The sequence below is a fragment of the Phyllobates terribilis genome, unplaced genomic scaffold, assembly GCF_046119375.1.
Source record: "Phyllobates terribilis strain yellow unplaced genomic scaffold, ASM4611937v1 Scaffold_2__4_contigs__length_985480577, whole genome shotgun sequence".
Classification (NCBI taxonomy): domain Eukaryota; kingdom Metazoa; phylum Chordata; class Amphibia; order Anura; family Dendrobatidae; genus Phyllobates; species Phyllobates terribilis.
This window is the reverse complement of record NW_027362762.1, coordinates 398,713,079-398,735,563: the sequence shown is the minus strand read 5'-3', so window position 1 is coordinate 398,735,563 and position 22,485 is coordinate 398,713,079.

Here is a 22,485-nt window from a genome sequence, read left to right as displayed (position 1 = left end):
TCCTTGGAGACCAGCAGCTATGTTCCTCGTCCAGCAATGTTCTCCTTGGAGATCCAGCAGCTTTGTTCCCAGTCCGGCAATGTTCTCCTTGCAGATCCAGCAGCTATGTTCCTCGTCCAGCAATGTTCTCCTTGGAGATCCAGCAGCTTTGTTCCCAGTCCGGCAATATTCTTCTCCTTGTAGGTCCAGAAGCTATGTTCCCCGTCCGGCGGTTATGTTCCCCATCCTGGCAGCAGTACATCTAATTGTTATAAAAAATTAATAGAGGAAAACATTATAAGCATATTGATGTTATCATTCAAGTCCTACTTTATGAATTTCTCATTACTAAGAATAAGACAGTGGGTTTTATTTTACAAAACGTACTGATAGTTCATTTTCCACATTGTAAGAGGAATATTCTTCTTACCAATATTCATCCAGAATAAATTATCACTTGGGAGAAATTTCTTTTAGATTTGAACTTTACATTTATATCCTTAAACCCTTTTGCCAGACCAACATTACTCTTACCAGAGATGAGCATGGATCTGCTGTTTCGGTTTCCTCCCTTGTGTCTGTCCGGCATTAGATGTTCTCATCCTCCTTGCATGGAATGATCTTACAGAGAGAGCAGGATGGGGCATTATTCCTCCTGAACCAGCGCACTGCCCAGCTGTGATGGACGTTTCTTTCTCTCTTCCATGCCCAATGGTCAGGGTCTTGTGCCATGATCTAAAATGAAATAAATGATTATAATCAAAGCGTAAAAGCAGTATGTCACCATTAATCATAATCCAATTTGCTTATATTTTAGACCGGATGATGCTGGTGTTATGACTTTAAAAATCCATCAGAATGACTTTTTAACTTATTAAAGTTTTCCTGCTTAATATTTAAACAAGCATTTCATTAGTCAGGCTATTACTGTACTCATAAAATGCTCAATCAAATATCAGGATTAAACCACCATTTTTATGTGAAGTTTAAAAGTAAGTACAACAGCCCCATCAGATGTAAGTGATTTATTTGTATACAGTATACTGTTTTTATTGTGATATCTGGTTACATATCAGCTTTAAATTACTCTTGCTGCATATTGCTAACCAGATCACAGGTGGTCCGATCCACCCAGGCCCGAAATCCCATCCTGGAGAGCAGCACGTCGCGTGAGTGTAGTAGACGGTCCTTCTTCATACTCCACGTCCATCCGAGGGCCCAGCGGTAGATCTCCCGTTGATATGGCACGTCCTCTTCAAACTGGATGGCTAAAAACCTGGAGGGAAGAGGAATGAGACCAAATAAATGATAGTACTCTTCAGAAGAAAATGCAGAAAAATAAAAAGCAACAAGTGCAATTATCATGTATTTAGCTGAGTGGTAGAAGAGATATTTTGTTTTTACAATAACATAAAAAAAAGTTATTTATATACATAAATGTGTAATAATAAAAGAGACTCACAGAGCTGGAAAGAAGAAGGTTCTGTATTCTGAAGTTCGCAGTCCTGCTCTCCTAAAGTAAGCGATGACCATGGCGAGGAGATACTAGAGGGATGAGAAGCAGAGTTAGAGGGTCTATATAATTCAGAACATATATCAGTGTATTCCTATGTTTGTTAGTATCTGTCCACTATTACATAAGAATAAGCCCTTTATTTCTTTATGATGAATCTTCTCAAATTTGGATGATTTTCTATCCCTCAATACTAATAATACCTTGTCCGAAATCTTAAGACAGCTGTCTCTGGCTAGAAAACACCTGATGTATTCTTCTTCTACAAATATGAGAAAAACAAGATTATTTCACCATTAACTCTTTAATCAAAACCTTTGTAATGCCACCGATCCTAAATAAAAGGGGTTATAGAGCATTTAATTAATGATGGCTTATGCTCAGGATAGCTCATCATCAATATCAGATTGGTGGAGATTCAACACCCGACACCCACTGATCAGATAGTGATGAATGATTTGCCATCACTATTTAAGTAATGATTAACCCTTTTAAAATACAATAAGTGGACATGCTATCAAACCTCTATGAGATATCATTATACTAAGTCCCAGAGGAGGAAAGTGAGCGGTTCAGAAGAGTGAAGAGTCTCTCCTGAAGAACACTAAGCCTGATTCATCATTTGTGGGTTTTTTAGGTTACTTTATGTTTTTTATTCGCGGTTTTCAGCAAAATAGCACATTTTATTCATGAATTTTGCATAAAATCCAAACTTGTCTTTTTTTGTCTTTAACTGGTTTTGCAATTTTTTAGCAAGAAAAGTTGCATGCTTTGCAAAAAGTAAAATAAAATGCATCAAAATAACTAGCGTACATAAAATCCCTCCAGAAAACAAGTAGAGTAGAGTTGTATCAGAAAGTCACATTTCATGAATCTGTCTAAAACACCTGAAAAAGCCACATAAACGTAAACATGCAATGATGTATTGGACTCATTGACCTCATTATTGGGGCTATGACATTAAAGTCATTTATTTCTTTGGTATCAGATGTCTCCGCTGGCAGCAGAATATCAGTCTACTGAGCTAGAATTCTCTAGAAAAGCACATACCCAATAAAAGCCAAATGATTGTATTGTAGATCGGTAGGATGTGGAGTAATCTAATCTGATCTAATATGACCCAACATAGTGTCCGGTCCTGTCTGCTGTATGTCTGTCTTATACTAGGTGTAATTATAAGAGGCTGATGGAGAACAATCTGCCCTACATGTTTCTGTAACATTTAGATTAATATTAAAATTCATGTAATATAATCTAATACTTTGCATCTGGAATCCGTGGAAGGTGCAATGAGTCTTACCAAGGAGTGTGAAGAAAGCTGCCCGCTCTTCTGGCTGCGGGATGTCATCTTCTGTCTTCTTCCTCTTGGCCGCTTCCTGGGCGGCAGACTGTGAACTGTGATAGAAGAAATAGATATTTTAGTGGGAATTTCTCATTGATTTCTATGTATTTTGGGCTCATTCACACTTGTGCTTCATTACAGGGGGTCTTTAATTCCTGATGCACATTGATAGCAGTTTGTGTTGACTGATCAGTCAGGATCAAGTCTTTACAAAAATGTAGCAGCTGCAAATATACGCCCCCTGCTGTGCGATTTGTGCAATGCAACAAATGTAAAATTGTATGGGAACCCGTGATTCACAAATAGTGGCGACTACTTCTCTAATTCCATAGTGATCTGTTGTATCCAAAATATCCATCAGAAAAGCGAGTGTGAGCGTTTCCGTACCAGCAGTCCAGCACTTACGTCCTGATGGGTGATCTCCTCATGGAGGATCTGATATTAGTTCTGTGCTGTAAATGGTGTAAATCTGTGTAGCGGTGAGATGTAATGGTCACTATGGATCTGCTGGTGTATGGAGGGTGATGGCTGCAGTGATGTAACCTCATCTACTTACCACTCCTCTTCATACTGGGCGATCAGTTCTCTCTTCCGCTTCCTCATGGCCATCCTTCCTCTTCTTCCTGGAAACATACAGAAAAGGTTAAAACATGAATATGTGAGGCATAACTTTTTTTAAAGACCCCCTATTAGGGTATGTTCACATGTGAAATTTTTGGCACATTTTTCCTAAGAAAAACGCAGCATTTTGCTGTTCTGGTAAAGTCTATGAGATGTCTGAAATCTCGTGCACACGCTGCTTATTTTTTTCCTTGCAGACTTGAAGCAGTTTCAGATCTGCAGCATGTCAGTTCTTTCAGAGGTTATCACCCACTTTGATGAATGGGGAAAAAAACACATAAAAAATGCATCAAGATAGCTCACAAAAACATGCAAAAATACAAGCTTTTTATGTAGGATTTTTCTTGCCAACAGACAGGTTTTTGATGCAGACTGAACATGTCATATTCAACATCTCTACATACCCATAGAGTTCTACTGACAACCTAATGTGTAACCCATAGATTAACTCCATTACATGTGCTGCACTATTGCAGCTTCACTGACTCAATTAGTGCTTAGTTGTAATACCCAACATGACCCAATGACAGAAGTGGCGCTGTATCTAGAAAGCAAAGCAAACCCTATTTTCTACTTATAAAGGAAAAAACTTTTCACCGCTTGTATATGTCTACACAGATTGATTTTATGTCTTATGATAAGAAAAAATCATCTACATTGTACTGACTGTAGTGTGATCCGCCATATAAACCTCTGTATATATCCGGTACCTCCCTGTATAGTAACTGATGATCCAGTGCAATATTCTTCATATCTCCACTATAGTGTGATATAACTATGATATACAGGCTAATAATGACCATACACTTCTAAATATTAGATCTGGCGATATCTTGGAGAAATATGTGGCCCAGTGGTTTACAGATTAATATTTACACATCATTATCCACAATTTTATATTTATTTAAAGTCACCAATTCTTACCCTATTTATCCATAATCACCCCGTTATCTATATTTGGGTTTTTATGGGGAAATCATTTGCTTTTTTATATCCAATTAATTTCAGTTTTCTGATAATATAGATCCCAACTGTCAGAATCCGGGATGACATAAATCTGCAGCTTCTTCATCACACAGTGATACTCACCTCTGTAGAGCGGCAGGCAGCGGCTGTCAATCAATCCGCAGATAACAATCCGGGTGTAAATCAATCCGCAGGTAACAATCCGGGTGTAAATCAATGAGCAGGTAATAATCCGGGTATAAATCCAAAAAAGAGTCGCTTCTATCGATCAATAAGGAGCCGGTCCTATCTCTAATAGAGCTATCGCAGACTGGCACCAACTGACAGGTTTTTTCTTGCTTTAAGTTCAAATCCTGCGATGCGATTGGTTGTTGGTTGCGGCACATTCCATGATGATGCGGTGATAGATTTAAAGGGAAAGCGCAATCTAATAATATTATAAGGAGATACAGTGTATTACTTTATTATCCATCTTTATAGTTTTCATCCTTACTCTTGTTAGTGTTATTTGGAAAAGCAGCCATGTTGTTTCCATGATTGTAATACAATATGTCATACATTTATAGACTTTTTGCTTTAGGTTTTATCAGTGAATGGGATTTTACACTTGTAATAAAACCTCAGCTTGCTCTTTTCTGACGTCCTCCCAAATTATTTGTTGTTTGGAAAACGGCAGCAGTGAATAATGGTGACACTAAAGTCATGTGATGTGAGATGTGTGATGTATACATATGATGGAGCCTTCAGTGTATATGGAGTAAGAATAATTGTCATTTGCTTTCTTGCTTCCTGTAAAGTCAATATGTGAAGAGACTCATTATTTAACCAATTAAACCCCAATCATGACCAGGCACATTTTTTTTTTCAATTTGAGCTTCCTCAAAATGATTTTCTTGTTCGGTTATTAACAACATATTTGCTTCCTCTTCAATTCTTAATTCTTTAGGCCTATCATTTATGGCATTTTTATATTTATGTTTTTTTATTTTTTAAAATATAAGTGAAAATATTAATTGAAAAAGGAAATACATGTTTGTTTTACATATTTTTTTCTATTTTTTTTAATGACCACAAAGACTGAAAAAACAACATTTTATATTGTGTTACCCCCAATACATTACAAATAATTGTATATATCGGACATATGGGGGGTTAAAACAATGGTTTGCACTAGTAGTGGCTTGCCTCTTTTTGAATATTGTTTTATTTATTGCTTTTTCTGTATGTTTTACCTATTTCACACATTGTGCCCCCATAAGGTGGTAGAATAAGTCAGGAAACATTAACACATCTTGTTCTTACTGATTTGCTCAGTAACTGGAGCAGCCATATAAGCCACATAGGGCAAATTCCGCCTCCTGTTGGCACCTCCATAGCTGATGTGGATCAGACCCGGCAGCCCCTGCTCCATCCTGACACCCGGCGATCACACGATCACTAGGACCGGGCGAGGAATCGCTCTTATTGCCTGAGTCCTGAGTCAGCTGCACAATTTCTCCATCTAAGCGCTCACTCACACAAGCGCATAACATTGCTGAGTGATGTGCGATAAAACATAGTATAGCACTCGGACCAGTGATATTCTATGGGGCAGCTCAGATCTGCCATTAGTTTCTCATGCCGATTCGGAGAACAATTGCAGCATGATGCTAGTGCATTCAATAATTGAATCGTACTCACCCCTACAAGTCTATGGGTACGTGCTAAACATCGAACTGCACTCGGATATCATCTCAGTGCAGTGCGATTACCACAGACCCGGCAATGGAGGAGATGGAGAAATTACTTTCTCCATCTCCTCCGGATCTGTGCCAATCTATTCCTTTATTTTTTCAGAGAATTATTGTGGATTTCAACCCTTTGACCAAGTTTGCACAGATGTCCTCATCCTCCCAGAGCAAATGACTCAGCGGGCAATGCAATAGCATACGTGCCTCAACAAATATCTGGATATAGGTTGTATGACACACTATGACAGGGTTTTTTAAGTTTTTAGTCGTTATTTAGATTTTTTACATTACAGCACCTGTTCTCTTTGCCAATGATCCAAAATAGTACGGCAGTAAAGTGGAAACATCCATCCACTTCTTGCTACAGATCCAGAGGTGTAGGTGCCTGTTTAGTTATGCAATTTGCGTCTCTGTCATTTTCTTCAGTTTTTGGGCCCTAACCTTCCTAGTGGCAATTGATAATAATTCCATATCATTAGAACATTCCATAACCTGATAGGTGGGGTTCTGACCTCTAGGACACCCACTCATCCTTAGGCCACGGCCCCACTATCAGTATTTGGTCAGTATTCGGTCAGTATTTTTTCTCAGGAGTGGAAAATACTGACCAAATACTGATAGTGGGGCCGTGGCCTTACAATAAGGATTTTTATTTCTTTTTATTCTATTTCCATCTGTGGAAAACTGATGTAACTCAGACCACACTCTGATGGTAAAAACTGACACACTGTCCAAAAACACTAAAAGAAACTTCACAGAAGTGTGAATGAAGGCTAAGGCTATGTTCCCAAAATGAGATTTTGGTGAGTTTTTGATGTTGCAGATGTTTGGCAGCATTTCTTTACCTATTAAGTAAATTAGGTTGCTTCCTTTTTTATAGCGTTCTTGACGCTGCATTGTTTGTCTTTGATTGATGTGTCATGTTTTAAACAAAGCTGCTTTGTTTTTAATATGTTGTGGAATTTGGCTTTGACTTTGATACAGTCAGGAATTGAAGCTCGAGGAAGGTAATTTGCATATTTCCGATGCATTCTGGGAAGAATGAAGAGTCGCTGTGCTTCTGAAGATCTTTGGGTGTAGCTGAATCGAGCTGCTTGAAGGAAATCGACAAACCAGGAATTGAAGCTGGAGGAAGGTAATTTGCATATTTCCGGTGCATTCTGGGAAGAGTGAAGAGTCGCTGTGAGTCTTTACAACAATTTAACAACAATTTATTTTGTTCAACAAGGAGAAGGAGATTACCCACGTGGTGTGCTGCAATGTGTGCTATATGTTTACAGACTTGCCAGAGGTGAAAACAAACTTTACGTGCCAGAAATGCAAGCTTGTGACTCTGTTAGAGCAAAAGGTGCAAAGTCTTCAAGAGAGAATAGCTACACGGAAGCTCATCAAAGAAGATGAGGATTTCCTTGACATAGCAGAAGAATCTCTTCCGAATGTTGCAAGAGAAGAACTTTTCAGCGTTCCTGCAGAAGCTAATGACAGAGTAGAAATAACTATTCAGAATGTTCGTAGAGAAGCACCTTTCAATGTACCTGCAGAAGCATGTGACACAAAGAAGCAGAAGGATGAGGAGGCAGTCAGCACCCATATCGCTGAAGAACCGCTACCAGGCTCTCACGCAGGACAACTACGAAGATGTACATCAAAAAAGTGCTTTACCTACAAAGAACATTCCAGTAAGCAATCAGAAGCCTCTTGAAGAGAGAAAAAGTAACGCTGTGGTGAAGAAGAAAAGGAGAGTGGTGGTCTTGGAGGATTCCTTTCTGAGAGGAACAAAATTCGCTATCTGCCAACCGGACATCATATCATGAGAAGTGTGCTGTCTTCCAGGTGCCCTAATCAAAGATGAGTCTGATAGGGTATGAAGACTCTTCAGTGCTACAGACGACTACCCATGCCTGCTAATACACATAAGAACAAATGACACAGCAAAAATTACCTGGAAACTATATGCAGAGACTTTGAAAACCTAGGCAGGAAAGTGAAGGAATTTGGAGCCCAGTTCGTCTTCTCATCCATCCTCACAGTGAATGGACATGGAACAAGGAGATTGAACAGGATTGTACAGGTGAAACATTGGCTACATTGATGGTGTCATCAGCAATATTTTGGGGTTTTTGTCCATGGAGTGAATGACCTGTATGATGGACTCTTTGCTAGAGATGTGTTGCATCTTACGAAAAAAAGGAAATGCATATTTAATAGACGCTTTGCTACACTCATCAGGAGAGTTTTAAACTAATTCAATGCAGGATGAGAAGTATACGGCCAGGAAAAGTTATTTGATATTAGAAGTGGAAATAAGAAACAAAGACAACACATTCTGAATGAAAATAGAGGAGCAAGAGAAACCGACTACAAACTGAAATGTGTCTATACAAATAAACAGAACATGGGAAACAAACAAGGAGAATTGGAGCTGCTAACACAGGAACAGAGATGTGATTGGAATACAAACCTTGAAGGCTGCAACTTATTTATAATAAACAGGCCTAAGAAGAGGGGAGGAAGTGTTGCATTGTATGTTAAAAAAGCGTATATCTTCACAGAGATCCAAGCTTCAGAGAATGGTAGCTCTGTAGAAACTGTTTGGGTAAGAATATGAGGAGAGAAGAACATAAAGGACCCTATTGTAGGTGTTTACTATAGACCACATGAACAGACTGAAGATATGGATGAACTCCTTTTACATCATATGTCTTTGTTCTCAAAAAAGTACGACATAGTGATCATGGGAGAATTTAACTATCCAGATATTTATTGGCAATCTCTCAGGCAACAGTAATGGGTCCAGAAAATTCTTATCTTCTCTCACTGACAACTTTATCTTTCAAAAGGGAGAATAGAGAAAAAGAGGATCTGCCATCTTGGACCTAATTCTTATCAACATGGAGGAAATGGTTGAAGAAGTAAAGATGGCTAGGAATTTAGGAGGCAGCGATCATGCTATCCTCAAATTTTTTGGATTACAAGAGCAGGAAGACCTGTGAGGACTCAGACTTTAAGGTTGGACTTCAGAAACGCAGATTTTCATGAACTCAGAAAAAGGGCAGGGAAGGTCCAATGGCTTGATGGTCTAAAGGACAAAAATGTCCAAGAAGGATGGGAGATTTTGCTAAATGGAATTCTCAGTGCACAATCAGTAACAATCCCAAGAAGAAGGAAGAATTGGAAGCATTTAAAGAGAACAGGATGGATGAACACACAACTTATACACTTTCTAAAAAGGAAAAAATATATATAACAAATGGAAAGGGGAGCAAAGATAAAGAAGAATATAATGCTGTCTGCAGGAAATGCAGGGCAAGCATTAGAAGAGCTAAAGCCCGTAATGAAGTAAGGCTTGCAAGGGAGACCAAAAGCAATAAAAAAGTATTTTCGGGGAATGTCAAAAGAAAAAGATAAGTCAAAGATGTCATAGGATTTTTACAGGATGAAAAGGATGACGTGGTCAAAACTTTTAAATTACTATTTTACATCTGTGTTCTCTAAGAAAGCAAATGTAACATCAACTGATCTTCACTGTACTATAGAAGGAATAAAATAATCCACACTATCTATAAACAGAGAGATGGTGAGGGAACACTTTACTAATTTAAATGAATTTAAATCTCCTGGTCCAGATGAATTACATCCTAGGGTACTGAAAGAGATAGCAAAGGAAATTGCAGAACCACTAGCCAGAATCTTTGAAAATTCCTGGAGAACAGAAGAAGTCCCAGAAGATTGGAGAAGGACAAATGTTGTCCCTATTTTCAAAAAAGGAAGAAGATGGAGCCAGGAAATTACAGGCCAGTGAGTCTTACTTCAGTACCAGGAAAGATCTTTGAACAAATTATTAAACAACATGTATGTAGGTATTTGGATAAGAATATAGTAATTAACCAGAGCCAGCATGAGATTGTAGCAAACAAGTCATGCCAGACTAAGCTAATTTCCTTCTATGATGGAATCACTGACTGGGTGGATCAGGGAAATGTGGTAGATATAGTATATCTCAACTTCAGCCAAGCATTTGATAAAGAATCTCATACTATCCTTATTGAAAAAATTACCAAGTATGGGATTGAAAAGGCTACTGTTAGGTGGATTCATATCTGTCTCAGTGATTGTACTGAGAGAGTGGTAATAAATGATTGCACATCCAATTGGAAGAGTGTTTCAAGTGGGGTACCACAAGGCTGTGTCCTGGCCCCAGTCTTGTTCAACATTATTATAAATGATCTAGATAAGGGAACTGAAGGTAAACTAATCCAATTTGCAGATGACGCAAAGCTAGGAGGGATAGCTAACACTAGAGAAGACAGAAAAGAATTCAGAAGGATCCACCTAAGCTTGAACAATGGGCAGCTAATAGAATGGTATTTAACAAGGAGAAATGCAAGATTCTACATCTGGGCAAGAAAAATAGAATAGGAGGAATAGAAATAAGCAACAGCACATGTGAAAAAGACTTGGGTATACTAATAGATCACAGATTGCACATGAGTCAGCAGTGTGATGCAGCAGCAAAAAAAGGCAAACACAGATCTGGGTTGTATTAAGAGAAGCAAATAGTCTAGATCACATAAAGTAATTATCCACCTCTACTCCTCTTTGGGTCAGACCTCATCTGGAATACTGTGTCCAGTTCTGAGCAACACATTTTAAAAAAGACATAAAAAAATTTGAGCAAGTTCACAGAAGAGCTACCAGGATGGTGAGCAAACTGCAAACTATGTGCCACGAGGAACAGTTAAAGGATCTTGGAATGTTTAGCTTACAAAAAAAAAAACCTAAGAGGAGACTTAATAGCTGTCTACAAATATCTGAAGGGATGTCACAGTATAGAGTGATCATCCTTATTCTCATTTGCACATGGAAACAAGAAAAGCAATGGAAGAAACTGAAAGGGAGAACATACAGTTTAGATATTAGAAAAAACTTTTTGACAGTAAGAGTGATAAGTGAGTGGAACAGGATGCCATGAGAGGTGGTGAGTTCTCCTTCAATGGAAGTGTTCAAACAGAGGCTGGACCAACATCTTTCTGAGATGATTTAGCGAATCCTGCTTTGAGCAGGAGGTTGGACACGATGACCCTGGAGGTCCCTTCCAACTCTAACATTCTATGATTCTATGATCATATGTGCGGATTAAATGAGCCTTTGATGCATTTCCACTGCGGGAAGCGCACTAAAAATGCATGTGCATTTTTTACCTGCTGATTTTTCTCATCTAGTGCAAGTCTATGGGTAAAATCTGCACAAAAAAATCAGTGAACTCGCAAGAGAAATTGACATGTGGCGAATTTAAAACATGCACCACAGGGCAGTTTGTGCTGAGTAAAAAAGAAGCTTAGTGGGCATGTGATATGTACTCACAAAACCCTGATCTCATCATCAAGTCTGTCTGGGATTACATGACAAGACAGAAGAATTTGTACAAACTTACTTCCACAGATCTGTGGTTAGTTCTCCAAGATGTTTGGAACAATCTACCTGCTGAGTTCCTTCAAAAACGGTGTACAAATATACAGTACAGACCAAAACTTTGGACACACCTTCTCATTTAAAGATTTTTCTGTATTTTCATGAATATGAAAATTGTACATTCACACTGAAGGCATCAAAACTAGGAATTAACACATGTGGAATTATATACTTAACAAAAAAGTGTGAAACAACTGAAAATATGTCTTATATTCTAGGTTCTTCAAAGTAGCCACCTTTGGCTTTGATGACTACTTTGCACACTCTTGGCATTCTTTTGATGAGCTTCAAGAGGTAGTCACCGGAAATGGTTTTCACTTCACAGGTGTGCCCTGTCAGGTTTAATAAGTGGGATTTCTTGCCTTATAAATGGGGTTGGGACTAGTGTTGAGCCACCCCCGTAGTGTTCGAGTTCGGTTCGGTTCGTCGAACACCCGTATGTTCGCCGAACTGTTCGTCGAACTGTTCGTCGAACACCTTCGAACACCGTTAAAACCAATGGCAGGCAAACAAAAACACATAGAAACACATAGAAAACACCTTCAAAGGTGTCCAAAAGCTGACAAACTGCTCAGAAGACACAACTAACACATGGAAAAGTGACAAGTACATATAGTCATGCGAAAAGAAAAGAGGTGGAGGAGTAAAAGGAGGGGGAGACACAGATATAGGCATGTCATGCCCTTCTAAAATCAAGAAAGGCTGGAGTAAAAATCTAAAATCAGCCTACCAACACCCAGACGTCGTGACGAGAAAATTAAAAAAGAAATATCTTTAGGTAGAATGGCGGTTCCATTCAGAACACTTTCCTTACAAGACGTAGTGGTATCCCCGTTGTGAGGTGTGCCAAAAACGGAACCCAATACATTCGGACTAATCCACCATTTGTCATATCCAAGGGGCAGGTCAGTAAACGACAACATCGACGTGGAACCAAGTACAGTAGTATATACTGTACATCCTTTGGCAAGGCAATCAGGCGGATCAAGAAGTTGGGAAGGGTCACCCTAATGGCCAAAACAGACATTGATGCGGCGTTCCGGTTACTTACTACCTGTGTTTCCGAATAGTGTTCACCTATTGGGCTGCTTCTGGGAAGGAGCATACTATATAGATCGCTGTTTGCCCATGGGGTGCTCCAGATCCTGTTCACTATTTGAGGCGTTTAGTTGCTTCCTCAAATGGGTTGTAATGGACGTTTCTAAGGGGGCACATATTATCCATTACCTCGACAACTTCTTATTCCTGGGCCCAAAAGATTTGCCACAGTGTGAATACACGCGGTAGTCCACCTGTGAGAAGGAGAGAGCTGGAGGGAGAGCGGACACCACAGAGCCGAGTGGTTAGATGGAGAACGGAAGAAGGAAAGAGGGCGAGGGAGGTAAGGGAGTACAGTGGAAGGCCGACCTGAGCTCGCCCACGTTCCTGCTGGGCGGGGAACAGCCCTGGGAAGAAAAGCCGCTTGCGCATCCCTTTGAGGTTACGGGCGCGAGCGGGCAGAGGGACTACGCTGGAGTGCGAAGCCGACACGGCCAGTCCGTTCCTGCCCATGCGACCTCCGTGTCGCCGGGTTTGTGCCAGAGCCGCGGTGGACCCTGACGGCGAGCCCCCTCTCCCAATACTGGTGCCTGTCCGCTGGTAGGTCGTGCCCCCCCCGCGGTGGGGGGGGAGTAACATCTGCAGAAGAAAGATCATCTTCCAGCCAAACTAAGATGTCTACTTCTTTTCGTGGACAATGTTATACGATCCCTTTCTTACGGACACGCCCATCGCTACAAATTCCAGATGAGGCACAAAAACAGCAGGTGCTTCAATGGATATCAAGTGCTCCTTCAAGTTGGCTCTCCTCCACCTCAACTTCAACATCACAAATACTCCAGTCCTCAGAGGCGTTGCCCCAATCGCACTTGCTTCCTCACAGCTCCCAAGTCTCCAGCTGCCCGTCTGAGTATGGGGTAACACAGATGGTTGAATCTGCAGAGCTGTTTACTCATACTATAGCCTGGGAATCAGAGGTCTTCTCCAGAGCTTCTGTGAATCCAGACGAGGAAATGATCTGCACTGATGCCCAGAATGTTTATGAGTCGGATCCAGGCCCAGATGAAAAAGGTTCTGAGCATAATGTAGACCCTCGTTCCCAAACTGTAACTCCTGTTGGTGGAGACAATCAGGAAGACGATGATGAGACTCACATACCTGATTGGAGCGACAACTTGACTTTTCGGTCAGGGCAGGAAGAGGTTGGCTCTGAGGACAACGGGTGTGAGAACACACAGGGTGATGATGACGAGGTTGGAGATTCCACTTACTGTGAACCCACAGTCAGCCAGTCGATGAGGTCAGCAGAGGAGGTGGAGGAGGATGCTATTGACGACGAGGTTTGGTTGCGCCTTCCTGGACAGAGACGGAGTACTGGAAGCACGTCAACAACTGCATCCTCAACCACAACTCTGCCTCTGACCACAAGTCGTGGTGGCTCTTTGGGTCGCATGGGCTCTAAGCCTTGCATAGCCTGGGCATTTTTTGAGGTCAATAAGGATGACCCAACTCATGTTATCTGTAACATTTGTCACCAAAAGCTAAGTAGAGGCTAAAAAATCCATAGTTTGAGTACTTCATGCATGAACCGTCACATGGATATGAAGCATAAGTTACAGTGGGAAGCTCACTGTGCTACAATGAGGCCTAGCGGGCCGGGCCAACCACCGTCTGCCCCATCTTGTGCATCCGCAGCTTCTTCATCCTCTGTGACTGGGGGGACAGCAGTCACACATGTTTTTGGATGCAGACCTGCCACCTCTTTACCCACAACAGCCAGTGTGATTGGCAGGTCGTCAGTTCATTTGGAAGTGGAAACACCTGCTGTTGTTGAGCGCTCTCCGACATCGAGAGCACCACCTTTGCATCTTTCTCACAGACCCGCAGTTTGCCGGGGACACCCTACTCAACCCCGTCTAAACACAACAGCCAGCCCTCGGTCCCTCAGATGTGGACAAGTAAAAGACCATTTCCTCCTAGCCATGAGAAAGCTAAGAGGTTGAATTTCACCATCTGCAAGCTCTTGGCTACAGAAATGCTGCCTTTCCGCCTGGTGGACACAGAGGATTTTCGAGACCTTATGTCCGTCGCAGTGCCCCAGTACCAGATGCCCAGTCGGCACTACTTCTCAAAGAAAGCTGTGCCTGCGCTACACCAGCATGTCGCACACAACATCACCGCTTCTTTGAGAAATTCTGTGTGTGACAGGGTGCATTTCACCACAGACACTTGGACGAGTAGGCATGGACAGGGGCGTTACATGTCACTGACTGGGCACTGGGTAACTATGGTGACAGCAGGACAAGGGGCTGCTGTCCAAGTCTTGCTGTCCACACGAGTTGTCCGTCAATCCTCTTTATCTCGAAGTTCCTCCACTGCTTCTACCTCCTCAACCTCCTCTCGGTCCTCCACCTGCACCCAAAGCCTGTCTGGTAATGCCACCCGCTTTCTAACTGTGCAGAAGGAATCCTGCACACCTCCTTACTATGCTGGCAGCAGGGCTCAACGGCATCAGGTGGTGTTTACTTTGAAATGTCTGGGAAATGTGAGTCACACAGCTGAGGAGTTGTGGTCAGCTCTGGAGACCCAGTTTCATGAATGGTTGTCTCCACTGGACCTGCAACCAGGGAAGGCCGTGTGCGACAATGCTGCAAACCTGGGTGCGGCCCTTCGCCGGGGCAATGTCACACACGTGCCTTGTATGGCTCACGTGTTGAACCTGGTTGTCCAGCAATTTTAAGCCCACTATCCCGGAATAGATGGCCTTCTGCAGAGGGCACGGTCGCTGTGTGCTCACTTCCGCCGTTCGCATCCCGCAGCTCAATGACTTACATCTCTACAGAAGTCGTTGGGCCTGCCAGTTCACCGGCTGAAATGCGATGTGCCGACACGGTGGAATTCAACTCTGCACATGTTGCAGCGACTGTGGCAGCACCGATAAGCCCTGGTGCAATATGTTCTGGCGTATAGCCTGGGCCAACGAGATCCAGAGGTGGGGCAAATCACGCTGCAGGAGTGGTCTCAGATCAGGGACCTATAAAGTTGACGTGCCCCCTGGGCCGTGGGGCCCCGGAGCCGGGCCGGTAGACGCTGGGGGTTGTAGTCACTGTGGCGGTGACCCGGTCCGTGACCCAGGGCGGTCAATCCAAGGGTAATTTGTATATATGGGTTTTATAATGTCCGACTACGCCACCTGTGGAGTGCGGCCAAAGGGGCCTGCCGCTGCGGAACAGTCCTCTGAAGTTGGTGGTTTTTCAGCAATGGTATTATTACTCCCCACAGGAAGAGTGTAGCTTCAGGGCAGTCTGGGTGGATGATGGTGGTTGTAGTGCAGGGAGTCAGTAATGAACACAGAGTCCGTGTGATGCAGTCCCAAGATCTTTACTCACAGTTGTTGCAGTCCAGATTACAGGTACCAGAGCAATCTCCCCGTCGTGCTGTGTGTACTCAGTGAGGGGCTCAGTCCACCCCCAGATAGCTCCAGAGTACTTAGCAGGACCCCCTTCTGTGTGTCCTTTCTCTGGCCTTCTCCCTGCACCTCACACCCAGTGACACTTCTAACCGGTACCCTCGGGCCTTGGCGGGCGACGTGTGTTCCATCTCCTGGGTCCTATGTGGCTACCTTCTTAGTGAGACTGGTGTGGACTTTGGCCTGCAGTACATGAAATGCTGCAGCCTCCGGTTTCTAGTTGAGCCTTGCTGTTTCTCCGCTAGTTGAGGTACCGGTTCCCCTTATCTGGCCTGACCCCTCTACCTCCTGGTAGCAGCGGGCATACGGGTGGCCTTCTGCACGGCCCGTACCCCTAGGGTCCCTTCGGTTCCTGGAGCCTTCCTGCTCCCACTCCTCTCTTCTCTCATTCAGTACGGGGCCTCCCAGGCTAGGCCCGCCTCTGGAGCAGAGCTCATGCAGAGCCTCTGCTCCTGTCACTTCTCCTCCTCTGACTGGCTTGCTCTTTCTAAGATGGCTTCCTATTTATACTCTCCCTGTCATGTGCTCCCCTAACTGCTTTCTCCACCCACACCCACTACATAGGACCCTCCCACCAGCTAGGGACCTGGGACTGTGCTCTCCCTTAGGAGCAATCTCGCCCTACCCCCACTGCGGGTATGTGTTGGATGCAGGTGTTAGGGTCCCGAGACATACTCCTTCCTTACCTGAGAGTGAGATGCAGTACCTCTGTGGCGACTGAACCCTCAGGGGCACCACACACCCTTCTGCACAGTTTTGAAATGGCGACGAAGATGTTTAGTGCTGACGACTATGCCATTATCAGCATGACTATTTTTGTGATGTACATGCTGGAGCACACGTTAAACAGAATTCAGAGTCAGGTGGTGGGACAAGAGGAGGTGGAGGAAGTAGAGGAGGAGTCATATGCGGAAGGGATAACATCTCCAAAGTCCAGACGGTCGGCAGCACCAAGGCGGCAGGCATGGGAGGGTGGGGGAGAGGGATTACCCAGGGCGCATGGTAGCAGCTAAACTGTTGAGGAAGGTGCAGGAGCCGAGGAAGAAGTGGAGGACGAACTGGCGATGGGCATGTAAGACTCATCAGATGAGGGAGACCTTGATCACATTTCTGTTGTGCGAGGTTGGGGGGAGAGGGCAGAGGAAGGAAGCATGATTCTTACCTCACTACCAACACAACAAGGACTTGATGCACACAACATCCTCCTAGATGCGCAAGACACATGAGTGCCTTCTTGCTGCACTACCTGCAACATGACCCTCGGATTGTCAGAATTCGAAGTAATCCCGACTACTGGGTTGCCACACTCTTAGATCCCCAGTACAAAAGTAAATTTGCCGAAATAATTCCTGCCATAGAAAGGGATTCACGCATGCAGGAGTATCTGCAGAGGCTGTTGCAGAATCTTACATGTGCTTTTCCACAAAACACCAGTGGTGCACGTAGTGAATCTCACAGTTCTAACTTGCAAACCGTGGGACTGTCGAGTCTTCATCACTCAAACCGTAACAGTAACACAGTATCTGCTGGTAACAGCAATTTTGTGGAATCGTTTCACCACTTTTTTTAGACCATCCTTTGAAGGCCACAGGAGACAAGAAATCTGACACATAGTCAACGCCTAGAGAGGATGGTACAGGAGTATCTCCAAGTGAACATCGAAGCTATGACTGTGTCACTGGACCCTTGCTCATTTTGGGCTTCCAATCAGGAAAAATGGCCGGAGCTCGCCACTCACGCCTTGGAGATCTTGTCATGCCCTGCAGCCAGCGTTCTCTCTGAATGTGTGTTCAGCACTGCTGGTGGTGTGCTGACAGATAAGCGCACGCGGCTTTCCACTGAGAATGTAGACAGACTCACGTTCATAAACATGAACAAATCATGGATCCGCAAGGACTTTTCTACCCCTGTGTCATCCTGGGGAGACTAAAAGCTTGAGGATTTGGTAAAATCACCTCACCAACCGTTTTAAACAACTCTTGGGCAATTGATGCCACTTAAGTGGTGTCTGTGCCACAATTTTTGGAAAAACTGGAGACTCTTTTTGGAGTCCCCTTGCTGTGTTTTACGTGACGTTGGCATCGTCAATTCCAGCTGGGTTGGGTCGCTCCCCCCCCTTTTAACTGTAAGAAACTACATACACTATGGCTTGGGGTAACACAGATGGTTGAGTCTGAAGAGCTGTTTACTCAGTGGTCTGCTCCAAAGCTTCAGTGTCTGCTAGTCAGCGTAGAATTTTTAACTGCATCTAGCCTAGGCAATACTTTGGGCGTAGTAGCCCAGCTGCGTAGCAAGCTGCACCGCCTGTGTATCTAATAAGAATTTTTAAATGCATCTAGCCTAGGCAGACTGTGGGGACCCCCAACCAAACCCAGACGCTCAGCCCCCCTACCGCCCCTTTCCTTGACAATACAATAATGTAACTCTTACAACTGGATGGGTGAGGATCGGTCACAGCTTTATTAACTCTTTATACTCATTCCATTAGAAAGGCATTTTATTTCTAAAATAATTCAGCTTGTTGCAGCATGCCCTGGGTCTCCACACCGGCAAGTTGGCCAACAAGTGTAACTCTCCAACATGTCCTTTCTATTTCCAGGCCACGGAGGATCCTGCGTACTCGTATGCAGGACTCTGACCCCCATCAATCACTCTTAACGCTTGTTCCACTCCGTCCTGCAGTCCTGACAGGAATATGTCCAGTCCAATATCCATTAAGTGAACACCGTCGGGCCGTATGAGGCCTGAGTTATCTCCCTCCAGTTGTCGGTGTTGTATCACTACACCGCCTCTGTCTCTTCTAAATTTTGTCATCCGAATATTTATTACCCGCCTTGTCCGTTCGATGGCCGTGATGTCTCGCGCACCTTGCCATACCGCTATCGGCACAATCTCTGACCATACTATAGTTAGTTTTGTGAAAAATTCTCTGAAGCGCTCAGTGTCTAGTTTCATTATTGCCATTAGTTATGCACTCTTGTGATGACCTTGGTAATTTCCCCGGGCCTGTATAACTAAGATGACCGGACCTCTTGCCTCTCTCCCTACCTTGATTACCTCCATTAGTACCTGTGGCCATAGCAGGCCTCTAATACCTCTCCAGTTGAAATATGTGTTATGAAACTCTAATTTCCTCCCGCCTGGGCGGACATTCGCCCTTTTTTCTGCCCAATATATATGCGAGTGGCCTATACCCACACTGTTGGCTTAGCGTCACCTGTAAAAGAAACAAACCACGTTAGGATAACAAGTCCGGTCTTATGTATCTCACCAAACATGTGGATCGCCATCTCCCTATCCTCTGAACTTCCGTTTCTGACAGACCTGCTCTTGCTGCTTCCGTGGCCTCGTCTATGTGGAATGAGTGTGTCCCGTAATCTTTGGGGTGGTTCCCTGCCGATGTTATGCATTTATTAAATATAGCTAGGAACTGGTATCTTGATAATGGTGTTCCATCAATGTGTGATAGGAAGAAATTACTTTGTGATCTGATGGTTATATATGTTTTTACTATTGTTACCCGACTCAGTGTACCGTTTGTGGGTTGTAGAAGTACCCAAGTGCCCCTGCCCGCTGGAACCGTTTTCGATAGGCGTATGCGTAGACGTATTGCATTAGTGGCTATGACTACGTCCTGGTGTAATAAGCCTCCACTGGTGGTAATTTTGGATTGAGGGACTAATTCGCTTATGCATAGCGCCCCGAAGAAGGCGATCGCAAATGCAGTAGACAGTAGTGTTGCTTCAAATTCTGAGTGTCATGTTAATGGTGTTAGGGATATGATGTGAGAAATCAGTTTTAGTGACACGGGACGGGACGTCTACACTCCTGACTTGGCTGACCCCTTTTCCACCCTTTTATGGATTGTCTGATGATGAAACTCTTTGTCACATGTCCCCAATTCAGTAGTTGGAAGTGAAATGCTACTCCGGTCAGACACCGCTGCGCTGACGCCCCTGATATACCCCTCATCATTAGCTGGTGGAGAAATTCTATGGTGACTTGTAATCTGGCTTGTTCACATTGGTCAACCCGTCTGCCTGCTACTAGTCGTGTCCACTCTTCCCATGCCTTACCGTATGCTTGCCACGTCAACGGGGCAACTGACGCTCTGATTAATGGCATCAACTATGCGCCACTAGATCCCATAGGGAGGGTGGGCAACTGTTGCCCGATGGGTGGGCGTTGGGCAGGAGCTCTGTGAAAATCTGCCAATTGAATTGTGATAAAGCGTTAGCAGCAGCTTTAGACCCCTCAGCATCGTGGCTAGCGCGGACCCATGCATTGTGTTTTAGGCACAGGAATGCTAGCCGGCGTAGACGGGAGAGACGATGATGCCATCTTATTAATGCAGTGCGCTAGGCTGGTGTTTTTTGTTAGGAAGCGTATATTTTTGTTAGCCAGGAGAGCGCCCCATATTTCTATTGCTACCACTATTGGGAAGAAAAAAAATTTTCCGGGCTAGATGCAGCTAAAAATTATTATTAATTTCAAAGCTGGTGGAGCTTGGTATAGATGGCCTAATACAATGAGTACCACACACTGCTACTATGCCCAAAATTATTTTCCAGGCAAGATGCAGCTAAAAATTATTAGTAATTTGAAAGCTGGTGGAGCTTAGTATAGATGGCCTAATAGAATGAGTACCACACACAGCTAATATGCCCAAAATTAGTTTACAGGCAAGATTCAGCTAAAAATTATTTTGAATTTGCAACCTGGTGGAGATTAGTATAGATGGACTAATAGAACAAGTCCCACACACTGCTACAAGCCAAAATATTTTTTCAGACCTAGATGCAGAAAAAAATTAGATTGAATTTGCAACCTCGTGGAGGTTAGTATAGATGGACTAATAGAACAAGTCCCACACACTGCTACAAGCCAAAGCCCAAATATTTTTTCAGAGCTAGATGCAGATAAAAATTATTTTGAATTTGCAACCTGCTGGAGGTTAGTATAGATGGACTAATAGAACAAGTCCCACACACTGCTAGAAGCCGAAATATTTTTTCAGAGCTAGATGCAGAAAAAAATTATATTGAATTTGCAACCTGATGGAGGTTAATATAGATGGAATAATAGAACAAGTCCCACACACTGCTAGAAGCCGAAATATTTTTTCAGAGCTAGATGCAGAAAAAATAATATTGAATTTGCAACCTGATGGAGGTTAGTATAGATGGACTAGTAGAACAAGTCCCACACACTGCTAGAAGCCAAAATAGTTTTTCAGAGCTAGATGCAGAAAAAAATTATATTGAATTTGCAACCTAATGGAGGTTAGTATAGATGGACTAATAGAATGATGCTATGCCCAAAAGGTTTTACTTCACTAAGTGCAGTAAAAAAATTTGTATTCTATACACAGGTGGTGTAGCTTGCAACACAGATAGGCTTCTCCACTGACTAACACACACTGCAAGAGGACAAAAAGGATTAGCTTTGCTAGATTTATCCAAATGCTGTGAAAAAAACTTGCACAGCACTGGCACAGACCTGCCTTGCAAAAAGTGATAGGAACTGATGTAACCTAGCCCTCTAAAGGACTGCAATTACAAATAGTCTTTACTCCCAACCTATCTATTTAAGAGCACAGACCTGCCTGATAAAAGTGATAGGAACTGATGTAACCTAGCCCTGAAAAGGACTGCAATTACAATTAGTCTTTACTCCCAACCTATCTATTTAAGAGCACAGACTTGCCTGATAAAAGTCGTAGGAAATGATGTAGCCTAGTCCTTAAAAGGACTGCAATCACAACTATTCCCTACTCCCAAGCTCTCTGTAGATTTGTGCGAAAATTGGCTTGAAATTAACAAAGTATAGCGCACACAGCAACAGCGGTGCCGTTTAACACGCAGCTGCAGCAGTGAGAAAATGGTGGCGACGGGGAAAATGGCTGGGTCTTATAGGGCAAGGACATGTGACATACACTGATAATGACACATGCCCTTGCTTGTGTGAAAAAAAGCAGTTCGCTCCGTGTGTGCGCTGCTGATAGGCTGACAGATTGCACCTCCCCACTGTAAATGCGGGAAAGAGAAAAAAAAATGGAGATCTTCATTATTTCTGCAGAGATCCATCCCCTGCCCCTACCCCCGCCCCGCGGTACACTCAAACTGTGTATTAACATTAATTTTCAGCATTACTGAGAAAAAATCCAGTTATGATTTTGGTGCATGTACTGTTATCGAACATAACCTCGAACAGCCGAATTTTTTTCAAATCGTTCGTGTTCGCCGAACGGCTCGAACACCGCCCAAAACAGCTCGAATTTGAGATTGGCGAACAGTTCGAGTCGAACACCGCTCATCTCTAGTTGGGACCATCAGTTGTGTTGTGCAGAAGTCAG